Source organism: Stenella coeruleoalba, assembly GCF_951394435.1.
Source record: "Stenella coeruleoalba genome assembly, chromosome: 20".
Taxonomy (NCBI): Eukaryota; Metazoa; Chordata; class Mammalia; order Artiodactyla; family Delphinidae; genus Stenella; species Stenella coeruleoalba.
In genome coordinates, this window is record NC_137166.1 from 45,016,618 (window position 1) to 45,044,386 (window position 27,769).

Genomic DNA, 27,769 nt, shown 5'->3' on the forward strand with positions numbered 1-27,769 from the left:
CCACGGCTCCCCTCGGTTGGGGGTCTAGCGCGCTGCTCCGCTATTCCCGCCTCTCCCGAGGCTCGCGCCCTCGGTGTAAGTATCTCGCGCGCGCTTTGCGGAGAGGGAGGAAGAGGGTCCACTGAAGGAAGGGAGGAGGCGGACAGGGCTTGGAAAAAGGGAAAAACCGCCCTCGCCAAGCGAGGAGCGCGGTCAACGGGCTGGAGTCTGCAGAAGACACGCCTCTATCCCTCACGCCCCTCGGGGCTGCGGAAGTACTCTGGAGACTCCAGAGGCACTGAGGCGACAGGTGGACTACAATTCCCAGAAGGCAGCGCGGCCCCGCGCCTACAGCTCCCGGCAGCACCTGGGCACCAGGCCTTTTTCAGCTTGCTGCCGCCTAGGGCGAAACTACAGTTCCCAGGAGGCGTCGCGCGAAGCGGCTTGGAAGTGGGCAGCCTGGAAGTCACTCGGGCCACAGGAGCTGGCGGCGTCTCCAGCAAGCGGCGCGGATCTGGATACCGTGGTCGTGGGGCCCGCTGTGCGGGCAGCTGGGACGCCCAGGTATGTGGCTCCGGGTGCAGGGTCGGCCTCGCGCAAGGGTGGTGGGGAATCGGTGTCCCCTCGGACCCCGAGGGTCAGCGCGGGCGGGCGACTGGGCGGACGGCCGGGTGTGGGGACCGGTTGTTGGGGGCGGCGGCGGCGGCGGCGGCGGCGGCGGGACTCTAGCCCTCTGGACCTGGCCGGTCTTTTGCCCGCATGCTTCAACTTTCCAGACGAGCTACCTGGCGCTGTTGCCGAAGAGCGTGGCATGGGAGTCGGGTAGCAGTGAGTTCGGGTCCTGGCTCTGCCACTCTGGAGGTGCGATATAGGGAAACCGCGCCGAACCTCAGTTTCCCCTTTCAGTCTAACCGGGGAAGAATAGTGTCTGTCTTTTGTTGGGAATTCTGTTGAAATGTTGAGATCTGGTGAATAAAGCATTTGGCACATAGAAGGCACTTATTACGTGTTTGCATTATTGTTAGCTCCCGAGAAATGGTGTGAAGGTATTATCCACCGAATGTGGTAAGTTGAGGGTGAGCCGAGTCCATAGTTAGCCTTCAATGCAGGGTGACTGCTGTTAACTGAAATTATTTTGTTAAGAGCTTTGGTTTGGGAGGCAGAACCAAGTTCAACCATTAGGTTCTACCATTTACTAGCTGTGTGACCTTGAGCGACAGACTTCACTGCTCTGTGCCTTCGTTTCTCTGTCTATAAAATGGGATTTTAATAGCAGCCACCTCGTAGAGTCGTTTTGAGGATGCAGTGAGAATACCATTTGTGAAGTGCTTAGAGCAGCAGCTGGCACATAGTCAGCATTTAATAAATGGTACCATTTATTCAGCGTTTTCCCAGTTTCTCAGAGACCCCCCTGAGGGTGGGGCTCTGGCTGTAGTGTTGGTCTTCCAGTGGGCCAGACTCAAAACTGGTCTGGTTGACTTCTCCTGCAGCCTCAGGTTCCATCTATGTAAAATGGGGTAACAATATCAGCTTCAGAGGGTTGTAAGGATTTGCTGAGATTGTATTCCTAGTCCAGAGCCATCTCTCACTAAGTAGCAGCTCTTATATATTATAATTGTTCTTCTTCAATGTTCTCCATCTGGCCCAGAGACTGCCTGACTATGGTGGGATGTGACATGACAGCTCTGAGCTACCCCACATGTTCCCTCCCAGCCTCAATGTCCCATCTGTGAAATGGTAGTGATAGGACATTTGTGCTAGGGTTGTTTTGATGATCCTAGGAGACAATTCATATTTAGTGTTCAGCACAGGGCCAGGTGCATAGTAAGCACTTAACAAACATGTCTTCTTTTTCTTGATAGGTCTTTGCTGCTTATGTTTGTATTTACAGGGCAGAGCAGGGACAAGGTTAATGTCTCCCCGCCCCCCCACACCGCCCCAATTTTTATTCACCAGAGGTTAAATTGTGGAACATACTGCAATGTAAGGGCCTGAGAAGAAATGGTACTGACTTGCTCTCAGCAGCCCCCTGCTCAGCTCTCACACACTCCTCCCCGCAAGCCAACACATTCACTCTAGGGCTTTATGTACTGTACCACTGCTGCCAGCACTTGACTCTGTCTCAAAGCCCTGTTAGCACCCTCAGCTCCAGTTCCAGATGTGGAGCCTGTGCTCCTTGATGTCCTCTGGTGACTGTTCCCTTGGGTACCATGAACTCAAAATGTTCAACCTAAACTCCTTTTTCCTCTCAGACCCAGTAGTCACCATCTTGGCAAATGGGCCAAGCCAGAAACTTGGGAGTTGCTCTTCTCCCCCAGGCTTCCCGGGTCTAATTGATTGGCAAGAAGGATAGAGCTGTCTTATTTCATAGCAACCATTTCATTGGCCCTTCTTGATCTCCCATCTTGTGGGCACTGAAATTCTCCCTTGGCCACTGAATATGGACTTTTCCAACAACGTTGAGTTGTTTCTTTCAAGTCACCAAGGATTGATGTATGTGAAACATTGTATTCATAGGGTGCCGAGAAGGCGCTATGGACTTGGCCAGATTGCAATGGCCACAAGTCGGGAGTAAAGCCCTGGCTTTCAGGGGGCCCATTTCTACAGTTTTAGCCTGGCAAAGCTCGGCTGAGTTGCTAAGTTTCTTTCTGAAAAGTTACACCGTGTCAGCGGCTTAGAATATCCTCTGTGGGAAGGGCCATCCTGGGCATTTTGGGAGGTAGCATACATACCAGGGAAGAGGCTGGGCAGGGAAATTCATTAGCTCTCCGTTTAGGGTGAGTCTGTTGTCAGATCTTTCATTGTAATTTCACTTGGAGATGGGAACCGGTGGTCTCAAATTTGTGCTGACCACTAAATTTGCCTAAGTGCTTTTTTATTATTTATTTATTTATTAAGTTAATTAATTAATCATTTATGGCCGCACCACAGGGCTTGCCAGGATCATAGTTCCCCAACCAGGGATCGAACCAGGGCCTGGACAGTGAAAGCACCGAGTCCTAACCTGGACTGCCAGGGAATTCCCCCTAAGTGCTTTTTTAAATCTGAGGAAATAAAGCAATGGCTTAAAAAAATCTTGGTCTTAATTGTTAGTGACAACAGCATGTGGGTTTTTTAGCAGTCTGTGTGGAATGGTCAGAGTTAAACATGAGCCTGTTTTTCAGACATTGCAGTTGTTAGGCGGTAAATCAAAAATGGAATTTAGAACGTGCAGTGATTGGTGCCTTTTTTTCCCTGTAAAAGGTATTTTGCGGTTATATTTCAAACTTCGGTGTAAAAAAATGACACAGGTTATGATAACAGCTTAACCTTGTTATGTGTTTAATTCCCCAAATCTAAATTAAATGTATGTTTTAATAAAAGAATTGAACAGTCATTTCCTCTAAAGTAAAGGGTTTGTTTTTAGCTGTTAGAATCAGATGCTATTGGACCAGTTTGTGCATTTGTGCTTTCTTTAAGACTGACACTGCTGTTTCTTAGAACTGCTCTGGTCATGGCTTTAATTTGTGTGTGTGTGTGTGTGAATTGGTTGAATTTGGCTTTTCAAAAGTTATGCTGAGATATACATGCTCATAGTAACATGTCAATACAGAGATACGTAAAGAAGACGATAGGTGCCACCCTCCACTCCAAAATCCCATCCCCCGAAGACAACCATTTATTCAGACAGTGAGTATTTACTGAGTATCCAGTGTCAGGTTTTGGAGATGTCTGAGAGAACAAAGTAGATTCTCTGCCCTTGGAAATTCGGGTAGATGCTCTCACTTACCTCTTTCTATACTTATATGGATGTATGTATGCAAATATTGACTGTTTTCTTCCTTCTCCCTCACCACTCCCCAAAAAAGGAGGGATCAAGACACACATATTTGTAACTTGATTTTTAAAATATTTGATAGGGCCTATCTCTTCAAGTCATTACATATCTGAATCATTCTTTTTTTTTTTTAAATATTATTTATTTATTTGGCTGCACCGGGTCTTAGTTGCAGCATGCGGGATCTTTAGTTGCGGCGTGCGGAATCTTTTAGTTGCGACATGAGAACTCTTAGTTGCAGCATGTGGGATCTAGTTCCCCAACCAGGGATCGAACCCGGGCCCCCTACATTGGGAGTGTGGCGTCTAAGCCACTGGACCGCCAGGGAAGTCCCTGACTCATTCTTTTTAACAGCTAGACACGCATTCTTCAGTGTGGACAGACCATGCTCCACACCACCGTCTCCCTATTGCTGGACATTTAAGTTCTTTCTGGGATTTCTTTTACATTCACAAACACACATCCAGTAAGCATTCTGGTACATAGTCAGTGTAGTGTAGTGGCTAAAAGCATAAACTCTGGATAGTGAACAAGACAGACAAGATCCTTGCTCTCCTAGGGTTTACATTCTAGCTGAGGGGACACACAATAAACAAGGAAACTTCCGGTGGTTTTAATTTCAGATGGAGGAAATAACAGGGTGGGGGGTATGGAGAGAGGGGTTGGGGCAGACTGGCGGTGGGGAAGGGATTTTTTTTTTTAATGAAGTATGCTTTCCTCTTCAAATTTTTTTAATGTTTATATTTTATTTACTTATTTTTATGGCTGCATCCGGTCTTCGTTGCAGCACGCGGGCTCTTCGTTGCGGCACACAGACTCCCTAGTTGAGGCACGTGAGCTCAGTAGTTGCAGTGCGCGGGCTTAGTTGCCCCACAGCATGTGGGATCTTAGTTCCCCGACCAGGGATCGAACCCGAGACCCCTGCATTGGAAGGCAGATCCTTTACCACTGGACCACCAGGGAAGTCCCAGGGATGGTTACTTTAGCTTGTGTGGCCCGGGAAGGCCTCCCAGGCCTTTCTGAAGGGGAGTCACGTGAGAAGAGGCACCAGCTGTGCCAGGAGCTGGGTGGAAAGACCATTTCCAGGCAGAGGGAACAGCAAGTGCAAAGGCTCAGATGTGAGACTGAGTTTGCTACAAAAACAGTATCGTGGCTGGAGAAGAGTGAATTCCCATTGTTTGAGTTCACACTACTTTAATTTTTGTAAAATAATAATGATGATGATAATAGCAGCTAACATTTCCTAGTACTTTACTCTGTACTTGGTGTTCTAAGCATTTCACACTTTTCCTCAGTTAATCCTCACAAGAGTCCGGGATAGATAACTCACTTTACAGACGAGGAAGCTGACTCCAGGGTCCAGGCTCTTCCCCATATGCCAAACTCCTCTTCCCAGGCCCTCCTTAGCAGGCTGAGGCAAGTTTAAGAAGTGGATGCAGCATTTCCCTTCCATGTCGTTTGACATGCAAAGCACTGTGGACTATATTTAGTACCTCATTCATGTGGCAGCAGGAGTGGTCTGGGGATGTGGCATCGTTTCCACTGACAGTGAGACACGATGGGGTCAGTTTCTGTTGGGATGTTTAATTGGTTGTTTCAAAACTGAAGGCCCTTGAGCAGAGCCTGTCCTCAAATAAAACAAGGTTGACTGCGTGGCTGCCACACCAGACGCAAGTTAGCAAGAAATGAGGTGTGGTGTCGAAGGAGCATGAACAAGGCGGTGTCCCATTTGGGTGAGCTTTGCAAGAGGACTTGGGCCAGCCAGGGAAAGAGTGTTTCTAAGCACCAGACCAGCCTTATGGACTGTTAAAGTATTAAAATACAGTCCAGTAATTAAGGTGGTGATGCCTGGCCCTGCAGGGGCTCTGGGACCCTGTTCCAGCCACCATGACTATGTCCATTTTGATTTGGTGTAGCTTTGACCTTAAGGGCTGTGCAGTATTTTGAATGAAGGGCAGGCCTGGTTAGATGTGAGGATGGCAGTGGTTGCTTTTAAGACCAGGAAAAGTATGGAGAGCATCTTTCATCCAGCCATCTGTGAAACATTTTTTTCTACCCAGCCTATGTGCCGGGCACCATGCTAGACACTGACGGTATGAAGTCAAATAAGACTCTGGTTCTCAAGGGTCTGCACCAGTACTGTCCATTAGAAATATAATGCGAGCCACCAATGTGAGCCATATATATAATTTAAGATTTTATGGGGAATCACATTTAAAAGAGTAAAAAGAAACAGGAAATTGATTTTAATACTATATTTTATTTAATCCAAAATAGTATCATTTTGGACTTCCCTGGTGGTCCAGTGGTTAAGACTGTGCTTCCAGTGCAGAGGTCATGGGTTCGATACCTGGTCAGGGAACTAAGATCGGTGTGGCGTGGCCAAAAAAACAAAAAAAACCCATCATTTCAACACGTAGTCAGTATAAAAATTATTGAGATACTTTACATTCTTTTTTTTTCACATTAAGTCTTCAAAATACAATGTGTATTTTACACCTTCAGCATCTCCATTTGTACTGGCCACATCTCAAGTGCTCAGTAGCCACAGGTATTGGACAGTGTGGACCTAGGGTATGAGACTCATACCCTAGGTGATAGGTCAAAGATGCCATCCCTGTTTTATCTTGGTGAATAAGGGCAGATGAATGATGAAAAGCATATTTATCATAGGCAGGGGTCGCTAAACTCACAGCTGTCATCATCAAAGGCACCTTCTGGGCCTGGCAGTGTGCTTGGCGTGTGTGACCTGTGTTGTGAGGTGGCAGGGACTCTAATCATCCCCGCTCTACAGATGAAGAAGCTGAGGTCTGGCAACGAGAGGCCACTTGCTCACGGTTAGGAAGTGATGGAGGCAGAATTTGAACTCAGGTGCGTACTCTTAAATCTCTTCATCTCTGTTGTATATGTTGTGTTCGTGTTTGTTTGAGGGTTTGAGGGATGGGGTCTGAGCTTTGAGCCACAAAAACCATAGGAAGGACTCATCACACAAAATGCATTCCCAGAGCTTGTCAGCGTCGATCCTCGAGTTTTATATTGGTGCTGGAGTGCTGGTTTAGACCTGAGTGACTGGCTGATCCCCTCCTTACGATGAGCTCGAGGTTTCCTGGGAACAGGTCTTTGCTTCCCAGGAAGGAGAAGGGTCTTTGGGCACTGAGGACGGTGGGCAGGGTGAGTGAAGGAAACGAGAAAAGGACGCAGCCTACTGAAAGCCCATTCTGAGCAAGCAGCTTATTTGGGTGTGAAGCCTCTCTTCTCTTTTGTCTGCCTCCTGTGGGAGCTGTGTGGCCTTTTCCTGTGAGCTCAGCGATAGCAGAGTTTACCCAGTGTGTGAATCTTGCCCTTGCTGTGATCCAGAGGCATTGCTGGGTTGGGGGATAGCAGGAAGGGGACTCTTTCATCTATGGGAGTCATTGTTCTAGACCTTTAATTACTCTCTTGGTTCAGGGCTCCCCATCTCAGGAGCAAGGAGTGCTTGTTTCTCCTACTCAGACAAGGCAGGTGCTGGAGATTCTGAGTCTGTTCATGTCCTCAGGTGGTTGACCTCGTGCCAGCCCCTGTTTCCAGGTGGTAATTCATGAGAGCTTTAACCTCGTAACCACCCTTATCTCCTAGTGCTGGACAGTGCCTGGCATGTAAAAGATGCTCACTGAGTGTCTGTTGGCTGAATTATTAATACGACCCAGCATTCATTGAGCTCTTACTGTGTACAAGGCACTGCTCCAAGTGCTTTTCATGTAATAGCTCACTTAATCCTCAAAACTACTCCATGGTGTAGGTACTCTTATTATTCACATTTCCTACGTAAAGAAACTCAGATCTTCAGAAGTGCAAATCACAAAGCTGGTGAGTGTGAAAGTCAGGATTCAAATCCAAGCCAAGTCCAGGCTCTTAAACGCTCATTCTGCGGTCTCTCCGTGGACGACAGACAACCGAATGGGGTGGTCAAGCAAGACCACACTGACTAGTTGCAGCCTCTCTATTCCACGTGTGGTCTCTGATCTCCTGGTCCAGGTAGCCCCGCAGCAAGTCTCAGGCCCCTTTGGGCCTGGAGGCTTGACCATCACTCTGGTTGTGGGGTTTTTCTGTGATTTTGGAACCTGCACTTCCCCTTTCTTTATTCTTTTATTTTTAATTTTTTTTTGGCCGTGTTGTGTGACATGTGGGGTCTTAGTTCCCTGACCAGGGATTGAACCTGCACCCCGCTGCCTTGGAAGCGCAGAGTCTTAACCCCTGGACTACCAGGGAAGTCACCCTTTTAAATAACAAAAACGCACTGGATATTTGACATTATTAAGGAATTCTTGTTAATTTTTTAGGTGTGATAATGATACTGTGGTTCTGCTTAAGAAAAAGTCCTTATCTTTAAGACTTATATTCTTTTTTTTATAAGTTTACTTATTTTATTTTTGGCTGTGTTGCGTCTTTGTTGTGGCGCACGGGCTTCTCATTGCGGTGGCTTCTCTTGTGGAGCACGAGCTCTAGGTGCACGGGCTTTGGTAGTTGTGGCACACAGGCTCAGTAGTTGTGGCTCGCGGGCTCTAGAGTGCAGGCTCAGTAGTTGTGGTGCACAGGCTTAGTTGCTCTGCAGCATGTGGGATCTTCCCAGACCAGGGCTCGAGCCCGTGTCCCCTGCATTGGCAGGCGGATTCTTAACCACTTTGCCACCAGGGAAACCAAGACTTATATTCTGAAATACCTATGAACTGTTAAAGACATCTGAGATTTGCTTCAAAATAATATGGATGGATGGGCAGGGAGATGGAGGGGGTTTATTATACTCTTCTTTTCACCTTTGTGTGCTTGAAACATCTCACCATGAAAAGTTAGAAGCAAGTATAACAAATTTCACTCAGCGTTTGTGTGTTTCAAGCTCGAGTGTAGTATGGAGGAATTCCCTGCCTCTGCCCAGTTCACTTATATAATAAAAAGGAATTTTGTTTTTTCTTTTCATCATACGAGTCAATACTTGGCTTTGGAAACCCCTTTGGTGAAGCAGCATCTGGCCACAGCGAGGGCATCAGTGAGCCTGCAGAGGCCACACGCTTCCCCAGCTGCTCTGAGCACTGACCACGAGGGTGCTCGTTCTCTGAGTCAGTTTGCAGAAGTCCCTCTTCCCTGAGATCTGGTTCCCTCCAGCACCTGACCGTGGGGCGCCTCCCACATTTTTTCCAAAGACGTGTTCCAGCAGGAGGCCTCAGATCCTCCTCCCATTCTCCCCTCAGGACAGCCGTGCACAGATCCTTCCTCTGATGTGTCTTTGTCAGGGCCCCACATGGAACCAGAATCCAGCATTTGGTTTGCCTCCAGCCCTGCAGCGGGAGGCAGGGAAAGTGCCCCCTTTCAGTTCTGACTTTTGACTTTTGACAAAGCTGCAAGATGCAGCATGTGCGGGTGCTGCGGACCTGATGATATTTCTCATCAAGACAGCAGATAAAACTCCTTGACAACAAACGTTCACTCTGCCCCACTTCACATCAAGCAGAGACTCCTGTTGCATTTGTTCTTTTGGGGTCTCTAACTGAACAGCAAGTCAGTGCAGGGCAGAAACCCTTGTGTGAAAGTGGCAGGAAAAGAGGGCACCCTTATTTGGGGGTTTCTGCTCGAGGTTTGCTTGCTAGATGGGTAGCAATGGTTGATGTGAACAGGAGCTCGGCACTGATCCTGCCCGAGGCTGGCGGCATTTGTTCTGATGCTTAGCTCTTTATACCACGGCGGGGAGGAAGGCAGGCGGAGTCCTGCAGCCCCTCCGGCTCCCTCAAGCATCTGCCTCCAGCACCTTCATCAGTTCTGCCTTTACTTTTCCTTCACAGGCTCTGAGGTGCGTCCAGCATGGAGAGAACATTAGTATCACTGTCACCAGTTTAGGCAGCTTGCTTTTTCCGGGTTTCCCAGTATAGACCTGGCACATGTTGGATCTGAGGGTAGCAAACCCCAAACACTGACACCAATTCTGAGTTTTTATTTATTTATTTATTTTTATATTATTTTGGCTGCGCTGGGTCTTTGTCGTGGTGTGCAGGCTCTTCGCTATGGTGCATGGGCTCTAGAGCGCCGGGCTCAGTAGTTGCGGCGCGTGGGCTTAGTTGCCCCGTGGCATGTGGAATCTTAGTTCCCCGACCAGGGATCGAACCCGTGTCCCCTGCATTGGAAAGCAGATTCTTGACCACTGGACTAGCAGGGAAGTCCCTGACTTTTAAACTTACTCATTCAACAGGTATTCACCCAGCTGAATGCTCTTCTAGGTACTAGGTTTATAGCAGTGAGCAAGGCAGACATGGCTTCTCCCCTTCCGGGGCTCTCATTCAAGTGGGGAATTCAGACAGTAGATAGATAAACAAGATGTATACTGTGTTAGATGGTAATAAATGCTAAGCAGAAAAAATTAAGAAAGGGGATGTGAGGTATTAGGGTGGAGGGTGTTTAAATTTTAGACAGGGTGGCCAGGGATGGCCTCCCTGGGAGGTGGCTTGAGTTCATGCCTAAAGGTGAGGCAGTGTGAGCAGTGGAGGTTTCTGGGCAGAGGGAGCAGCCAGTGCAAAGGCCCTGAGACAGTGGCTAAGAGCAGAGTGGAGGAGGATAGAGTGGGAGGGCACGAGGGCAGAGAGGTGTCGGGTTTGCATCTAGCGCAGCCTTGTCTTTTCTCTGAGATGGGCCATATTGCAGGGTTGATTGAGTTATTGAGAAAGTTGTGTCAGTTGGTATGCCTTTGGCTGCAAACGATAGTTAATAGTAACAACAGCAGCAGCAAATAGGTCATTTATACAGTGTCTGCTGTATGCTAAGCACTGTGCTCGGCGCGTCCCACAAAGTGACTCATTTAAGCCTCCCAACAACGCTGTAAGTATGTTTATTACTCCCCTTTTGCAGATGAGGCAACTAAATTTAAATAACTTGCCCAACAGCTAGACACTGGTGGTGACAGGATTTGGATCCCAGGAACCTGACTCCAGAGGCCACACTCTCAACATTTTATCACTTTGTGCTACTCAAACCTGAGCAGGCTCCGGAGTCCCCTGGAGGGCTTGTTAAAACACATTGCCGGGCCCCACCCAGTGTCTCTGATTCAGTAGGTCTGGCTTGAGAATTTGTATTTCTAACAAGTCCCCCGGTGATACTGGTGCTCCTGGGCCTGGGAGCACATTTTGAGAACTGCTGATCTACTATAATTAGGAAGCCCAAGTGAAACTGGCCTGAAATCAGGAGTTTACGATCTGTAACAAGCCCATAGATAGGCAGCACCAGGGTAGAATAATTAAGCAGTTCCACAATGCCTGTAAGAAGCCCAGCCCTCTCTACCATCCTTGGCGTGTCTTCTGTGTCCTCAGGATGTCCTCGTGGCCACAGGATGACTGTCACAGCTCCGGTCATCACACCCTGACAAGGCTATATCCAGCAGCAGAAAGAGAGCATCTCTCACTGTGTCTCTCTTAGGAGCATGGAAACCTTTCAGAGACGCCTCGCCTCCCAGATTCCCCTCATATCTCATTGGCGAGCATTGTGACACATGACCATGCTTGGGCAAATCACAGGCGAGGGCCAATCAGGATTTACTGTCCCCGCTGGGGCTAAAACCATCCTCACCTGAAGCACAGGACTGCCGGGAAGAGTGCTGCTACAGGAATAAAATTGGAGTACTATTTAGGAAAAGACTGGGAGAGGGGTATGGATATTGGGTAGGCAAACAATTGGATCTGCTACAGAAGTTAGGGAAACAAAGTGGAAGCATAGTACCTATATGTTTTTGTGCCATTGTCCTTACCAACTTCATTTTGTAATTACCTGATTCAGGACATAGCTTTTTGTTCTCTAATCATTTCTACCTTCAAGAATGTGTATATAGGGCTTCCCTGGTGGCGCAGTGGTTGAGAGTCCGCCTGCCGATGCAGGGGACACGGGTTCGTGCCCCGGTCCAGGAAGATCCCACATGCCGTGGAGCGGCTGGGCCCGTGAGCCATGGCCTCTGAGCCTGCGCGTCCGGAGCCTGTGCTCCCCAACGGGAGAGGCCACGACAGTGAGAGGTCTGCGTACCGCAAAAAAAAAAAAAGAATGTGGCCCCTCTGGGCATATACCCAGAGAAAACCATAATTCAAAAAGACACATCTACCTCAATGTTCATGGCAGCACTGTTTACAATAGCCAGGTCATGGAAGCAACCTAAATGCCCATCGACAGACAAATGGATAAAGAAGATGTGGTACATATATACAATGGAATATTAGTCAGCCATAAAAAGGAACGAAATTGGGTCATTTGTAGAGACATGGATGGGCCTAGAGACTCTCATACAAAGTGAAGTCAGAAAGAGAAAAACAAATATTGTATATTAACGCATATATGTGGAATCTAGAAAAATGGTACAGATGAACCAGTTTGCAAGGCAGAAATAGAGACACAGATGTAGAGAACAAACGTTTGGATACTAAGGGGGAAAAGTGGCAGGGGTGGTGGTGGTGGTGGGATGAATTGGGAGATTGAGATTGACATATATACACTAATATGTATAAAATAGATAACTGATAAGAACCTGCTGTATAAAAAAGTAAAATAAAAATTTTAAAAATGGCAAAAAAAATTTTTTTCTTGGAATTAAAAAAAAAGAATGTGGCCCCTGCTATTAACGTATTAAATGTGACATTAATTGAACAGTTATAATTTAATAATCCCACCCTCTCCTCCCAACAACACGTGAAAGTGACCGTTCATTTTGCAGACTGACATTTCCTGTGGGTGCCTGTTGCTACTGCTTATGGACCCAGTGTAAAGCCGTTGCCCTGCAGGACTGCCGAGGGACTGAGGAATGAAGCGCAGGTTGTGGAGCCAGACTACTTGGGCGTAAGTCCTGGTTCCATCTCAGGCTCCCATGTGACCTTGGGCAAGCCACTAGCCTTGCAGTGCCTCAGTTTCCATATCTTTAAGGTGGTAATGGTACTGTCCTCCTAGGTTGTTGAGAGAGTTCAGTGCATTCAGGCACGTAAAGCATTTAGAGCACTGCAGCGCCGGGCCCACAGTGACCACTCAGTACACGTGCTGTATCTGTTGTTCTTGCAATATTTTGTGCCAGTTTACTCACAGGGAACTGTTAGCTCCCTGAGGGCAGGGTTTATGTGGTTTTTGTTTATCACTGTGTCCTAGTGCAGGACTCAGAGTAGATGTTTTGTATATTTTTTCTGTGGACGAAAGGAAGGGCAGTAAGTGTCGGTTTTTTGTTTTTTTTTTTTCATTCCCTTCAGCTGCCCAGAATTTAAACTCCGTGACTATAATTACCCCGTTTTGAAGATAAAAGCTGAACCTGATTGAATCTGAGGGCAGCATGTGATAACTGCAGCTGGTATTTATTGAGCATTTTTGTGCGTTAGGGCTAAGCGCTCACTCTAAGCTCTCACTGATACCCCGTGCTCACCCCATTTTACGGATGAGGAAACTGAGGCCCAGTTGGGGGGACCTGTCTTTCCTCTTGAGAGGAGATGTAGTGCAGTGGTTAACAACTGGAAACCCAGAGTTGCTCTGCTTGGCTTGACCCTCTGCCCCACCACTTTCTTGCTGGGTGACCTTTAGCCTGTGACTTCTCTGTTCTTGAACTTTCTCTTATGTAAAATAGGAATGCTAATAGTGCTGACTTAGAGGGTGGCTGTGAGGGTTGGGGGAGGTAATTCACGTGAGGTGCTCAGAACAGTGTTTGTGCAGAGTGAGCGTGGGTGGCAGGGTGCGGGGAGGGGTTTGGGGTTCTGGGGGCTGTTATTTTAGGTAGAACCGTTCCGTTGTGCTTCCCAAGCTGGCTGGAGGAGTCCAACAGCAGTGCTTAATCCTTAAGCGACGCTGCCCCTGCGAGCTAGCAGGGGAAAGGAGCCCACCTTTGGTTTGTGCGGCTGTGAATGAAGCGGGCAAGCCCAGGGCAGGCGATGCTGTGGGCGCCGATCCAGCCCCGGCTCTGTCAGCGAACAGGTGGCCCGTTCCTGGATCCCAGGTAACCGACCAGCCGCCTTTGTTACCTTGAGCTTTCACTTAAGCCCATTCAGGCTCCTCAGACCACGTGCCTGATGAGTAAGGAGTCCTTTTATTTCCCGCCCGCACAGGGACCCTTGGCAAAACAGCCCGCTTTGGGAACTCGCCTGTTCGCAGAGACCAGCCATCTCTCGGGGAACTCCGGTGGCTGGCGTGTTGTTCTCGCGGCTGTTGAGTAAGTCGCTGTTAGAAGCCGGCACGGCAGGTTCCCGTTTCCGCATTCCAGACACCCAGAGCGGGCTTGGGGGAGGCACCACCCACCCAACGGGGAGGGCGAGGGCGGGACGGCCTGCTGAGCGCAGGCAGGTGGCCTTGGCCTGGACGGGACTGGAGCCGAGAGCCTGGAGCTCCCCTCATAGTCACCTGCCTACTTTGTGATCCAGGCTGTGCTCGGGACATCTTTCAGGTGAGTGGTGTTTGTTAAGTTTGGTAGTGACTTGTAGAGGAGAGGAAGTTAATAGTGTGTTTTCTCCTTTCGGGAATTAGACCTGTGGTTTTTTGGTTTTCTTTTTCCCTCCTCTCCCATGAAATGTTTACCTGTCTGCTGCTAACTGTGAAGAAGGGGTGGACGGAGCGTTGAGGGAGTGAGAAGGAAATGGGGGACATTTCTCCCTGGAGAAGGCATCGTGAATGTTGAGCTCCTAGGGGATGCAAACTTATGTACCAGTGGGGCATCCCAGCCTGGTACAGATGAGCTGTGTGGTCTCAGGAGAGTTCCTTTCCCTCTCAGTTTCCTCATCCGATGAAGTGAGAAGTAGCAGTACCCACTCACCTTTCCAATGAATCACCTATGTAAAGTGCTCACAGCCTGGGCACAGAGTGGTGCACAGTGTCAGCTATTCCCGCCCCCAGCCCCCCAAATTCCCTGTCTGACCTTGTCTCTGACTTCTCAACTGCTGCTGGCTGTACTCCAGCTACACTGGCCTCCTGCTGTTCCTGCCTCAGGGCCTTTGCCCTGGCTGTTCCCTCTGCCTGGAACACTTCCTTGGTATCCCCAAAGCTCCCACCCGCTTCGGGTCTCTGCTCAAATGTCACCTTCTCAGTGAGGCCTCTCTTCTCGTTAAATAGCACCTTCTCCATCACACTCTGGCCCTTTACTCTGCTTTAGTTTTCTTCATGGCATGACCACTTGATATGTTTATTATCCCCTCCTCCCCCACTGTAGGCTCCAGGAAAGCACAGGTACTTCTGTCTCTCCTTGTAGAACAGTTCCTGGCATGTGGTAGGTGTGGGATAAACTGTTTTATGAGTGAATTTATGATGGTGTCCGAGCAAAGGGCTGTTCCTATCTGGGTTTTGAGGAGAAAGTCAACACATCCTCAGATCTGCAACTGAGGGTGGGGCGGTAGCGTGCACACACACACCCCCTTGGTCACCCACTGGTCCTCTGGCCTCCCTGCAGTGTCCGGCCCTCCGACTTCCCGTCTCTCAGCCCCTCCCGTCTGTGCAGCCTGGGCCCTGGCAGTGGCATGGGTGCATGTGGCATGGAACAGACGGCCTTGGCCCTAGTGAGTGCAGAGGATGTGTGCAGGTTAGTTCAGGTGAGGAAGGCTTTATCAAAGACACCACACACACACACACACACACACACACACCCGTGTATATGGAACGCCGGCTTTATTATCAGGCCCTCTTGAGTGTTCCTGCAGTAGTGGGGGTCAGGGAATGCCTTGGAAATAAGAATTAACTGTCCAGGCAGAGTTTATCGGTCTCCCCTGCTTTAAAAGGCAATAATTCTTGCTCTGGGGCTGAACAGGTTTTAACTAAATGGTGAACCTCCAAGAGTCTGTGTAATAGCTGACACCTCCTCATCTGTTTCCTCCCGGTGTCAGCAATCGATTCTGTAAAAATATCTTGGGCAGGGCTTCCCAAAGCTCCACAGAGCGAGCTCAGCAGCCCTCTCGGGTTTCTCGCAACAGCATGAGGTACTGAGGGACTGAGGTGTGTGCTGCCTTCACGCACATCAGCACACCTCAGTGCCTGCTGCTGCTAGAAGAATGTGCAGAGTGTCAGAGGAGCAGCGCCTACAACATCTGACTGTGTCCTACGAGCTCCAAGTGCAGTGGTTTTGGAGTTGTGTCGGGGACCCTCTTGCACATAATGTTCAAGTCCCAGCACTGCCCGAGCTCTAGGCATAGCACTTATCTTCACTAAACCTCGGTTTCCTTATCTGGAAAATGGGAATAATTAATAGTACCCGCCTTAAATGAGAAGTTAAAAGTGAGATGGGGTGACCTAGTTAGCAGTGCGTCTAGTGCATTGAGCACTCACTAAATGGGGATAATAATTATTTTTATGAATTGGTTTCAAGCCCTTTAAAATTTTTTCCAGTCCCTTTTTTTGTGGGCTCCTCTCTACCCCACCCCCATGTCAAGCATCTTCCCACAATCCTTCACCCTTGGGAACAATCGAGTACTGTATGTGTCTTTCTACATAATTTTCCATGGTTATATAATCCTATGGGGGAAATATTATCCTATAAGGGATAATATTGCTGTCAATTTCCCACATTTTGCTTTTCTTACATGGCAGTACTGTGTGGAAATGCCTCCAGGTTCTCAGGGAAATACTTGAATTTGCTCTTTTTAAGGGCTGTGTAACACATGGAGGTGTGGGTGTACCATAATTTCTTTGACCTGGCTGTTACTAATGTGCATTCCCTTTGTTTCTAGTTGTTTTTTTCCCTCCAAATTATTATTTTTATTGATAGCTTTTAAAAATTAGATTGCAGACATCCAGGCTGCTTAGCCACTTTGTTAAGCTCTAAGCCTTTGAGAATGAATAGGAAGTAGCATTAGTATAATGAGGCCTCTTGTCCAGATAGGAGATGTATTTTCTGAGGGTTCTCACCAGGTCCAGCACAATGTTGAACCACGTACTTTATTTTTTTATTTTATTTATTTTATTTATTTGGTTGCATGGGGTCTTATTTGTGGCAGGCGGGCTCCTTAGTTGCGGCTCGCCAGCTCCTTAGTTGTAGCACGTGGGCTACTTAGTTGCAGCTCCAGGGCTCCTTAGTTGTGGCTTGCCAGCTCCTTATTTGCAGCACGTGGGCTCCTTAGTTGCGGCATGCGGGCTCCTTAGTTGTGGCACGTGAACTCTTAGTCACGGCATGCCTGTGGGATCTAGTTCCCTGACCAGGGATCGAACCCGGACCCCCTGCGTTGGGAGTGCGGAGTCTTATCCACTGCGCCACCAGGGAAGTCCCTGAACCATCAACTTTAAATGCTTTTTAATTACAAAAGTGATTAATAGATTCCTCATGCTTAATATAGATTAGTTGTGCTTAATGAGTACTTATTGCCAAATAAGAGAGAGAAAACTTCAAGTTTTTTCCTATTTCCCAATCTTTGTTGGAAATCAAAACGCACGAGAGGAGTTTGTGATCTATTGGCAAGTTTCTTTTTTAGGTGGTACTTTACTTAAGAAATATATTTGGCTTCCTGGAACTTGTGCAGTGGCGTACCCACTTAGAGGTCTGTTTCAGTTCTCTGCTGCTATATAACAAGCGACCCCAAACTTAATGCCTTAAAATGACAGCAGTTTATTATTTCTCATGAATCTCTGATTGACTGAGGCTCGATGGGTCTTCTGCTGGGTTTTTTTTTTTTTTCAGTGTTTATTTATTTATTTGGCTGCCCCGGGTCTTAGTTGCGGCATGTGGGATCTTTAGTTGAGGCGTGCAGGCTTTTCACTTGCGGCATGCAGACTCTCTTAGTTGTGGCATGCATGCGGGATCTAGTTCCCCGACCAGGTGATCGAACCTGGACCCCCGGCATTGGGAGTGCGGAGTCTTAGCCACTGGACCACTGGGGAAGTCCCTCTTCTGCTGGTTTTGATTGGGGTCTCTCGTGTGGCTGGAGTCAGAAGATGGATGGGCTGGAATATGCTCAAGATGGTTTTACTCACATGGCACCTTGGAGATGGCTGGACCCCTCTCTCTAGTCTCAGAACCTCTCCTTCCACATGGTCTCGCCAGCCAGTAGCTGGATTTAGAACGTGGCAGCCCGGGGCTTCCTATACCTTCTTATGGTGTAGGTCCAGCATCAGCCCAGATTCAGTGTGGGAAGGAAGACACAAGACTTGAATTCTGGAAGGTGGGGCCTCTTGGGGCCCCTCTTTGGAGACCAGCAGAGCCTTTGTTCTCTCACACAAGGAGAAGTGCAGAGGTCATCAGGACCAGGTGGTGCTGCAGTTTAGCATCTCCAGTGCCCCAGGCTCCTGTTTATCTGCATTGCTGCCCTTAGCCTAGTAGGGATAAGAAGGCGGCGCCCATCTCCAGCCCCACATCCTACTACAGGCAGAAAGAAGCAAAGTTCTGAGGAAAAGAGATAGCACCTCTGTCAGGAAACCAAAGCCTTCCCTGAAATCCTTAGCAGACTTTTGCTTCCGTCTCTTTGGCTAGAACTTTGTGACAAGACCATCCCTTGCCAAAAGGAAGTCTCGGAAATGCAAGTTTTAAGCTGTGCTTATTACCACCCCTGACAGAGGGGCAGTTAAGGAAGCAACGGGGAGAAAGGACATGCTGGGTAGGCATCTAGGAGTGGTGTGTTCAGACAGCCAAAGACATGATGGGTAAACTGAGGCAGCGTGCATTCATTTATCAACCGTTTAGTAAGTACCTGGAATGGGCGAGGCACTGGGCTTCTTACAGAGGCTACAAGGATCGGAGAAGTGGACACATTTGGGGCTAAAACTGACCAGGATCATTTGCTGGTCTGGACCAGATACTTGCTTAGCTCTTGTCTCCCATGTAGATGTTTGGAGTTGACTAAATATCATAACAATAGCCAATCTCATCAAGGGTTTAATTTGTGAAGAGGAGCTATGAACCAACTCATTTAATCTAATGGCCCAGTAGGCACTGTTATCATCACCCCCTTTTCCGAAGCAGAAACAGAGGTACAGAGAAATTAAATAACGTGCCATACGGCTAAGGAGTAATAGAGTCGACATGGAGTCTCTGGTGGTCAGGCTCAAGAGTGTGTACTGAACCACTGCGCTCTACTGCTTTTGTTTGTTTATTACGAGAAACGATTCTTCCTGAAAGAATATGTAAGTGACAGCAGAACAAAACATGAGATAGAAACCATTTACTACTCCATCCCTCACTCCTGCGTCCTGCCTCATTGGTCTTATCTGTCAGTAACCTGGTGTATGTTCTTCTCACCTCTTTGTAAATGCATTCCGTTTTTTAAAGACGGCCTTTGGACACACAGAATCAGATTAATCATAATCCTTGGTGCATGGTACAATGGTGTTTTTAGTCTGTACAAAAATGTCTATTACAATGAATAGCCTTTAACCTACTACCTGCCCAAGAACTAGAACATTACCTACCAGTAACTTATACTGTGGTATTTCCCATTCAATCCCCAGTCTGCTCTCCCAGGGGTGACCACCATCTTGAATTTTTTATCATTCTTTGTCTTAAAATAATTATTTTTGAACTTTTACAAATGATATTGTAGTCTTCTGGGACTTGCATTTTTCAGTTAATACTGTGATTGATCCAGACCATTTGGTATAGTGGTATTTCATTTTTTACTGCTATGTAATATTCCACTGGCTGAATATACCACATCTTTGTTTAAGTCATTTCCATGACAATGCACATTTCAATAGTTTCCAGATTTTTTTGCTATTCATGGGCTACTGTGAATGTTGTTACACACATTTCCTTATGTGCACGGACAAGAATTTCTTTGAGGTATGTACTAGGCACAAGATTGGTGGGTGTAGGATATGAACATCTTTAACTTTGCCAAATATCATCAAACTGTTCTCTAAACATTCCCTCCGAGGATGTATAAGAGTTCCTGTTGTTCTGTGTCCTGTTATACTTGGTTTTGTAAAAGCTTTTTTTATTTTTGTCAGTCTGATGGATATGAAATGAAATCTCATTGTGGTTTTAATTTGTATTCTTCTGAAGACTAGTAAGGCAGTCTTTTCATTTATGTTTCTTCTTTTGGATATAGGCTGTTCATGCTTTTTGCTGCTTTTTCTTTTTCTTAGTGGTTTGTAAGTGTTCTTTATATAGTCTGGTTACTCATCCTGGGGCTGCAGCCTATTTAACCTAATGAAAGTTTTATGATTCTCATGTCCCCGTTTCCTTGGTTGTCTCTGCTTGTTCTCTCTCTCCCCAACTCCATGATACCTCTTTGTGTACTCCAGCTCACAGTGACTCTCTCTGGAACGGTTCTCAAATTATGGGCATTTTTATACATTTGTATAGATATATGACTATACTTGTTCCACCCACTGTAACATAGCTTTGTAATTCCAGGTGTATCAGGATTAGGTTCAACTGTATATAACAGAATTATTTATTTATTTCTCTCTCACATAAAGGAGCCCAGTGATAAGGAGGCCAGGGCTGCACTCTAATCAGGGACTCAGGTTCCTTCTCCCTTTTTGCTCCACCGTCCTTGTGCTGTCACCTCATGGTTCAAGATGGCTGCTCAAGCTCCAGCCATTATATCTCAGCAAGCAAGAAAGAAGGGATGAAGATGGGCACCCCTACTTAATGGAAGTTGCACACAATAATTCTGCTTACAGACTCTTGCCCAGAACTTAGTCACAGTACCATATATAGTTATAAGGGAATCTGGGAAATGTGTTTCACATGGCCTTGTTCTTAGTTAAAAATCAGACAATATTACTAAGTTAAAAGGGGAGACTAGGGCTTCCCTGGTGGTGCAGTGGTTGAGAGTCCGCCTGCCGATGCAGGGGACATGGGTTCGTGCCCCAGTCCGGGAAGATCCCACATGCCGTGGAGCGGCTGGGCCCGTGAGCCGTGACCACTGAGCCTGCGTGTCCAGAGCCTGTGCTCCGCAACGGGAGAGGCCACAACAGTGAGAGGCCCGCGTACCGCAAAAAAAATAAAAAAGGGGGAGACTAAATACTGGATTAGGCAAACAACAACTTTACTAGTTCTGAAATGTTCCCTAAAAATGGCTCTTAAAGGAGTTGCCACACACCAGGATAGTACCTCTAGATGATGCACCCACCTTTTTTTTAAAATTTATTATTTTTGGCTGCGTTGGGTCTTCGTTGCTGTGTGCAGGCTTTTTATAGTTGGGGTGAGCAGGGCTACTGTTTGTTGTCTGCGGGATTCTCATCGTGGTGGCTTCTCTTGTTGTGGAGCATGGGCTCTGGGTGCATGGGCTTCAGTAGTTGCAGCACGCGGCTTCAGTAGTTGTGGTGCGTGAGCTCAGTAGTTGTGGTGTGCGGGCTCAGTAGTTGTGGCTCACGGGCTCTGGAGCGCAGGCTCAGTAGTTGTGGTGCACGGGCTTAGTTGCTCCACGGCACGTGGGATCTTCCCGGGCCAGGGATAGAACCCGTGTCCCTTGCATTGGCAGGTAGATTCATAACCACTGCACCACCAGGGAAGTCCCATAAATATCTTTTTAGAATTGATTTGTTCCAACCAAGACCCAACAAGTTTCACTGTTGGATTTGGTTCACATGCCTATTATGTGTTGTTTAGTCTGCAGGTTCCCCCCCTCCCTTTTTTTTTTTTCTTTTATAGTTTATTTGTTGAGAGAAGCCATGTCATTTGTCTTGTAGATTTTGTACATCTGTGTCTGGCTGATTGTATACCTGTGGTGGTATTTTAACGAGTTCTTCCGTCCCTGTGTTTCCTATGAATGGGTAGTGGATTCCGAGACCAGATCAGATTCATATTTGAGATGTACACACACACACACACATGTGTGTTGCTGGTGTGTGTATATCCATTAGGGTACGTAAAGCCTGTTTTCTCTTTCTGTGATGTTCTGTAGAGTTAACTGTAAATGACCATTGCCTAGACCCATGCTTTCACTTGGGGTTTGCAAAAATTGCAAACCTCCTCTTCATTTGTTAGCTGGAATATTCCTCTAGAAAGAAACCTCCCTCATCTATTATTCAGTTATCCTGAGGGTACTGACCCTTTTGACTTTTGTTTACATTAGAAATGAGTAGTGAACAATTGGGCTGGTGGTTTCTAATCGGCCGATTTTTCCTTCACTGATTCCAGTCTTCTGTCTTTGTTTTTGTGTTGTTTGTGATATTTACTGGTTTCTGCTACTGCCCACGTCCGTCTTGGATTTGGGAACAAACAGATGCGCCATGGTCACAGTCATCTCAATGTGTAGGCATGGCTGCCTCAGGCCTTACCTTTGACCAGGTGGAGCCCTACGTGCTTGTCAGTGTAACCAGGGAGGGTCGGCTCTAGACTGTTGACATTTTCATTTTTTCCCCCATCTCTTTCCTGGCCATGTATTTTCAAACCTACAGCCTCTGGAGAGTTCCTGCTCTGTGCCAGGGTATAAACCTTTATGCTTGGGGCAAGAGGTGTTCGAGCGTTTGAATTTATTCTGGTCTGAAACTGCATTCCTAGACAAAAGAACAGTAAAGGGCTGTGCTCCATTGGAAAGGCCAGTCCTTCTCGTAGCCTGGCCAGGGCGAGCTCTGACTCCAGCCACTGTTGTCTGGTTCATAAATTCTTAAGAGCGCAACACGCTTGAAATCATTTGGGTGCCTTGGGATCAGTTACACACTATATACCTGAGGATTTTCTTTCCTGCTGGAGATTACAACACATTTATTCCCTCTGGGTGGGGAGAGGAGATTTGATGTGGAATGATGCAGAATTCCTTCGTTCATTCAGTCAGTGACTTGTTCATTTGGCAAATATTTATTGAGCTTCACGTGCTCCAAGTGCTGGGGTCAGAGCCCGCGAAGGTCCATACTCTTGGAGTTTATGTTCGCGTTGAAGGACACAGATGATAAAGTAGTAAACAAATTGATCCGATATTGTACTTTCGGGTGGGGACGAATAGTGCTCTGAAGTCACTGAAGCAGAATGTGAGAGGACACACCTGGTGGAAGGTGGAGGTGGGCTGTGGGAGGCTGGATAGCTGGGGTGCTTGGGGGAGAGCTTTGCCGGGGTAGTGGTATGTCAGCTGAGTCTGGGATGGTACAAAGGTGGCAGCCTTGTGAACGACCTGGGGGAAGAGCCTTCCTGACAGAAGGAGCAGCGAATGAAGAGGTGGGAGTGAGTTTGGCGCGGCAGGGAACAGCAGAGGACACAACATGGCTGGAGCGCAGGAGGATGGGGTTGGAGGATGGACAGGGATGACAGCCTGGTGGAGAATTTGGGTTTGATTCTGAGCGTCATGTCTCTCATTCCCTCTGGCTGCTGTGAGGAGCATAGATGGCAGAGGTGGGGGTGGAAGTGGGGTGATGAGGGTGGTGGAGTGAGCAGAGGGGTGTGGTGTCAGACCTGAATGGTCTCATTGGTGCTGGAGAGAAGCTCACAGCTGGACAGAACTTGCCAGGGGATTGGTCAGAGTGGGCGGTGAGTGAGGTGAAAGCTTTTCCAGGGGCTTTGGGCTTTGGTCTGCAGGTTTGGGTGGCAGTCATAGCAGTCCCAGGCCCCCTTTAACGTGGGCTGAGGGTCCTACTCACACATGTCTCGTTTAACCATCATTGCAGTAGACTCTTATTCCCCATTTCACAGATGAGGACACTGAGGCCCAGGGAAGGGAAGCCCTTGATCCTTGTCATCCAGCTACTTGGGGCTGGGCTTGGAACCTGGCTAGCCCGACCCACAGTCTGACCTTGCTCCCCTTTTCTCTCACTGCATCCACAGCAGTTAATTCATTATGTTGACACAGTCTGTGCCTAGGAGGAGCTGAATGTCAGTGTCCTACATTTATGAAATCGGGGTGGAAGGGATCAAGTCCACATCGGTGGCCCTTCCACCTTCCTGCTAACCTGGATGCTGACACGCCTTTTATTACAGTATTTATTACAGGGCAGAAAACAGGGACTTTCTGGTTGCTGACACAGATGTAACTTGATGTTTGTAACTTGACACTTGGGCCAGATAAGGTGTATATAGGCCCCGGACTTTGAGCTCCCGAGCCTGCTTCACTGATGGGGCAGAAAGTCTCCCCAATCATCAGATCCTTTTTATCTTCTCCTCCAGAGCTCCACGTGTCAAGGGAGCTCACTCCCCACGAGGTGTGTCCTGTGTGATGCCTCAGCCAGACACATGGCTTTGCTTGGTGTCCTCTAGGGGAGAGGTGTGACCCCCACCTCCCTCTGTGTCGTGGCTCCTGGGAAAGGTGGCGTGGAGTCTGGTCCCGCTCACCACCTACCCTTTAACAGCACTGATAGCTGCTGATCAGCTGCTCCCACCTGCATTTAGGGCAGGTGGCAAAATTTTATATTGATCGGTCTTTTAAAATTCTGCTTAAAAAAATCTTTGTTGATTTAAAACTTACAGAAACCACACACTGGTTGTAAAACAGTTCACAGAGTAGAGCAGCACGTAAAGCGTGGAAGTTCCGCATTCCCATTGTGGCCCCGGCACCTGGCCTTCTCCTCGCCTCCCTCACCTGCCCAGAGGGACATGAAGTGCACGCTTCCTTGCTGTGTGTACTGTGGATTGTGTGTGCTAAGAGCCCGGGCTCTGGAGCCACAGTGCTTGGGTTCAAATCCCAGTTTTGCCGTGTGCTGACTTGGGCCTTGACTTAATCACTCTGTGCCTCAGTTTCCCCATCTGTAAAATGGTGGTGATGGTTCTTGGCTAGTAAGGATTCATTGCATTGAGTATGTAACAGAGTGGCACCTTGCGAGTGACATGCACTTACACGTTAACTATTTTTACTACACACATATATGCATATGTTGTTTTACACACATATTTCTTCTGGGTATATTGTTCTGCAGGTTGCGCTTTCCTTTAATAGTCTATCTTGGAGAGCCTCCTGGGTCAAGGTCAGCCACATTCTCCCCCCCCCCCCCCCCCCCCGCCGCTTTTAAAATTTATATATTTATTTATTTAAAATTATTTATTTATTTATTTATTTATTTTTGGCTGCGTTGGGTCTTTGTTGCTACGCACAGGTTTTCTCTAGTTGTGGCGAGCGGGGGCTACTCTTGGTTGCAGTGCACGGGCTTCTCATTGTGGTGGCTTCTCTTGTTGTGGAACACAGGCTCTAGGCGCGCAGGCTTCAGTAGTTGTGGCCCGCGGGCTCAGTAGTTGTGGCTTGCGGGCCCCAGAGCTCAGGCTCAGTAGTTGTGGTGCACGGGCTTAGTTGCTCCGCGGCATGTGGGATCTTCCCGGACCAGGACTCGAACCCGTGTCCCCTGCATTGGTAGGTGGATTCTTAACCACTAAGCCACCAGGGAAGACCTGCCGTGTTCTTTTTAATAACTTCACAGTGTTCCATCCTGTCAGTGCCCTGTTATCAAACACAGTTTGTTTCCAACCTTTATTGTTATAACTCTGAACATCTCACACACAAAAACCTTTGTTTGCTTCTTAGATTTTTCTTGGAACAAAGTCCTGGCGTTGCAATTACTGCAACAAAGTGAATAAATATATTTAAAGACTTGTGATATTTATTGCCAACTTGTCTTCTGGGATCTGTTTATTAACCATATGTATTCCTTGTTCCTATTTTTCTAGGGTTTTTTTTTTCTTACAGATTTGTAGGGGATCTTTACATTGTTGAAGGTATGAATCATTTGTTATATGTTGCAAATTTAATTTTTTTTAATTAAAAAAATTTTTTGGCCATGCCACGCAGCTTACAGGGACTTAGCTCCCCAACCAGGGATTGAACCCAGGTCCGGCAGTGAAAGTGCTGAATCCTAACCACTAGACCACCAGGGGATTCCTTATGCTGCAAGTTTATATTCCTACTTAGTTTACTTTTAAATTTTTTTATGTTATTAAACATACTGAGACTTTTTTTTTTAAGCTTTGGCCTTTAAGATAAATATATTCCTAGTTATTTTATGGCTTCATTTTTTACATCCAATATCTGTAATTTTTTTTGGTGTTAGGTGTGGGATAAAGATCTTAAACCCACTCTTCACCCACCCCCGACCAGTAGTTAAGCAGTTATCCCCATCATATGGTCTGAATAATCCATCCTTTCCCACTAACTTGAAAATCTTATTAGCCAGGCCCCAGTCTAAGTGTTTGAACATTTACCTTTCGGTCCCCTGCCATAACTCGGTGAAGCAGGTTGGTAATATCTCCATTCTCAGGGAGGAAACTGAAGCACAAAGAGGTGACCTTGCTTGCTTAATGTCTCACAGCATGGATGAGGCAGAATCTGGCTTGCAATATTGTGGATTTATTCAGTAATGAGCTTCCTTATTTCTAATATATTTTCAGCAGCTTTTCCTGCAGTTTCTTGGCAGACCTTCCTTTTGTCCACTAGTAATAGGCATTTCGATTGCTCCTGGGCTCTTCTCTGCCTCATTGCCCTGGACAGGACTTTCGTGACAGTGTTAAACACCAATGGGGGCTGCAGACAGGCATGGGTACCTCAAGATGTTTTATCCTTCAGGTCCCCCCTCCATGGGGGCCTAGTTAGGCAGGGACCAGAAAAGTGGCAATGTCAGTACAATGAAGGACTCATCTGTCCCCATGGCTGGGCCAAACCAGGGAAGAAGCTGGCATCAAGGGTCATAACTTGAGTACAAGCGGCAGTGGACAACATTCTGGGGCCTTGATTAATATGAAGGGGGGAGAAAAAAAGGGTCCAGCAGCGAGGATGTGTGGAGCCCAGCAAGGAGCTAGCACAGTGAACCCAAACGTGGGGAGGGCAGCCTCAGAGTTGGCTGCTGGCTCTGTGGAACTGGTTCCCCACCTGGATCTCATGAGGCCTGACATCAGACTACCAGCTTCACACTGCACCCTTGCCTCGTCCAGGCGGGTGGCCTTGGACAAGCATCTTACCGTCTCTGTGCCTCAGCTTCACCTTCTGTAAAATGGAATAATTGGAGCTTTTACCTTAGGTTTTTGTGAGGATTAAATGATCCATGTAAAGTGCTTGGAACTGTGGTTGGCACATAGTAAACACTCAAATAAATGTTAGTCATTATTTCTTCTCTGCTAAGAATAGATCAGGGCAAAGGCTGGAGAGTGTCTGAGGCTCCTAGTTCAGCAGAGGTGATCAAGGCAGACCTCTGAATGTTTGGTCAAGACCTCAGAGATAAGGAGCCAGCTATGGAGACATCAGGGAAAGAGCATTCCAGACAGCGTGGCAAGTGCAAAGGCCCTGAGGCCGGAGCTTGCAGAGCATGTTCTTAGAAGTACAAAGAGGCCACTGTGGCCAGAGGGGAGTGAGGGAAGGGAAGATAAAGGAGATGAGGTCAGAGAGGATGCCAGCTGGGAAGTTCTTAGCCTAGGTTCTTTTGGTTGAAAATAACAGAAACCCAGGTCAGATCCACTGAAGCCTAAAAGAGTTCTGAAATGCCTCTTGAAACCTGGACTGGTATCATCATCGGCTGGTGTCATGATCAGTAAATAGGCCCAGGGCCCACAGAGTTTTCTCTCTTCCCTTCCCACCTTTGCCTCTTCTTTCTCTTTGCTTCCTTCCCTCTCTGGGTTTCTCCAGGCATTTGGCTGTTCCATAGCTCCTTCCTTATATGGTCTCCAGTTCCCAGCCACCAGCAAAGACTCGACTGGCTGTCTCCATCCCAGGAAGGGGGCCTGATTGGCCCAGCTTTGGTCAGATGGCTCCCTCTCATCCAGTGAGCTATGGTGAGGCAATAAGCATGGCGCACACACTTCTCATAAAATGAGGGCTTTCGGAAGCCCAGCAGACCCACTCCTGTGCTCTCTTGGCCTAGGGCATCACTGCTCTTCTTACGTATGAAACATCATCATGCTGTTGAATATGGACCAGATGGCCTGGATTCAAAGCTCAACCAGTTGCTAGTTCTGTGACCTTGTGTCTATCACTTCACCTCTCAGGGCCTAAGACTCCTTACCTGTAAAATATGGATGATAAAGACTTCTACCTAAAGGGGTGACTAAGAGTATTAAATACACTTATGGAAAGTATTTATCGATAGTTTAAGCCTGATGCACTGTAAGCACTCAGGAAGTATTAGTTATCATCCCCATCATTATCCTTATTTTTTCTTCCCAAGACTGGATAGTGTGCTATTGTT

The 27,769-nt window shown here is 47.5% G+C and overlaps 1 protein-coding gene across 6 annotated transcripts in view; it reads left to right on the plus strand.

Annotated features, from left to right (window-relative positions):
• The first annotated feature begins 2 nt into the window (after nt 1-2).
• The window catches only part of SIPA1L3 (signal induced proliferation associated 1 like 3), a 236,409-nt gene continuing 208,642 nt past the window's right edge, over nt 3-27,769 (plus strand). For 3 of the 6 annotated variants that reach the window (XM_079907721.1, XM_079907722.1, XM_079907730.1), the window contains exon 1: nt 3-543. The gene's annotated coding sequence lies outside the window, so the exon portion shown is untranslated. Of the gene's footprint in view, nt 544-13,690; nt 14,208-27,769 lie in introns of those variants that run through there. The other 3 variants (XM_079907724.1, XM_079907723.1, XM_079907725.1) reach the window with 3 other exon arrangements.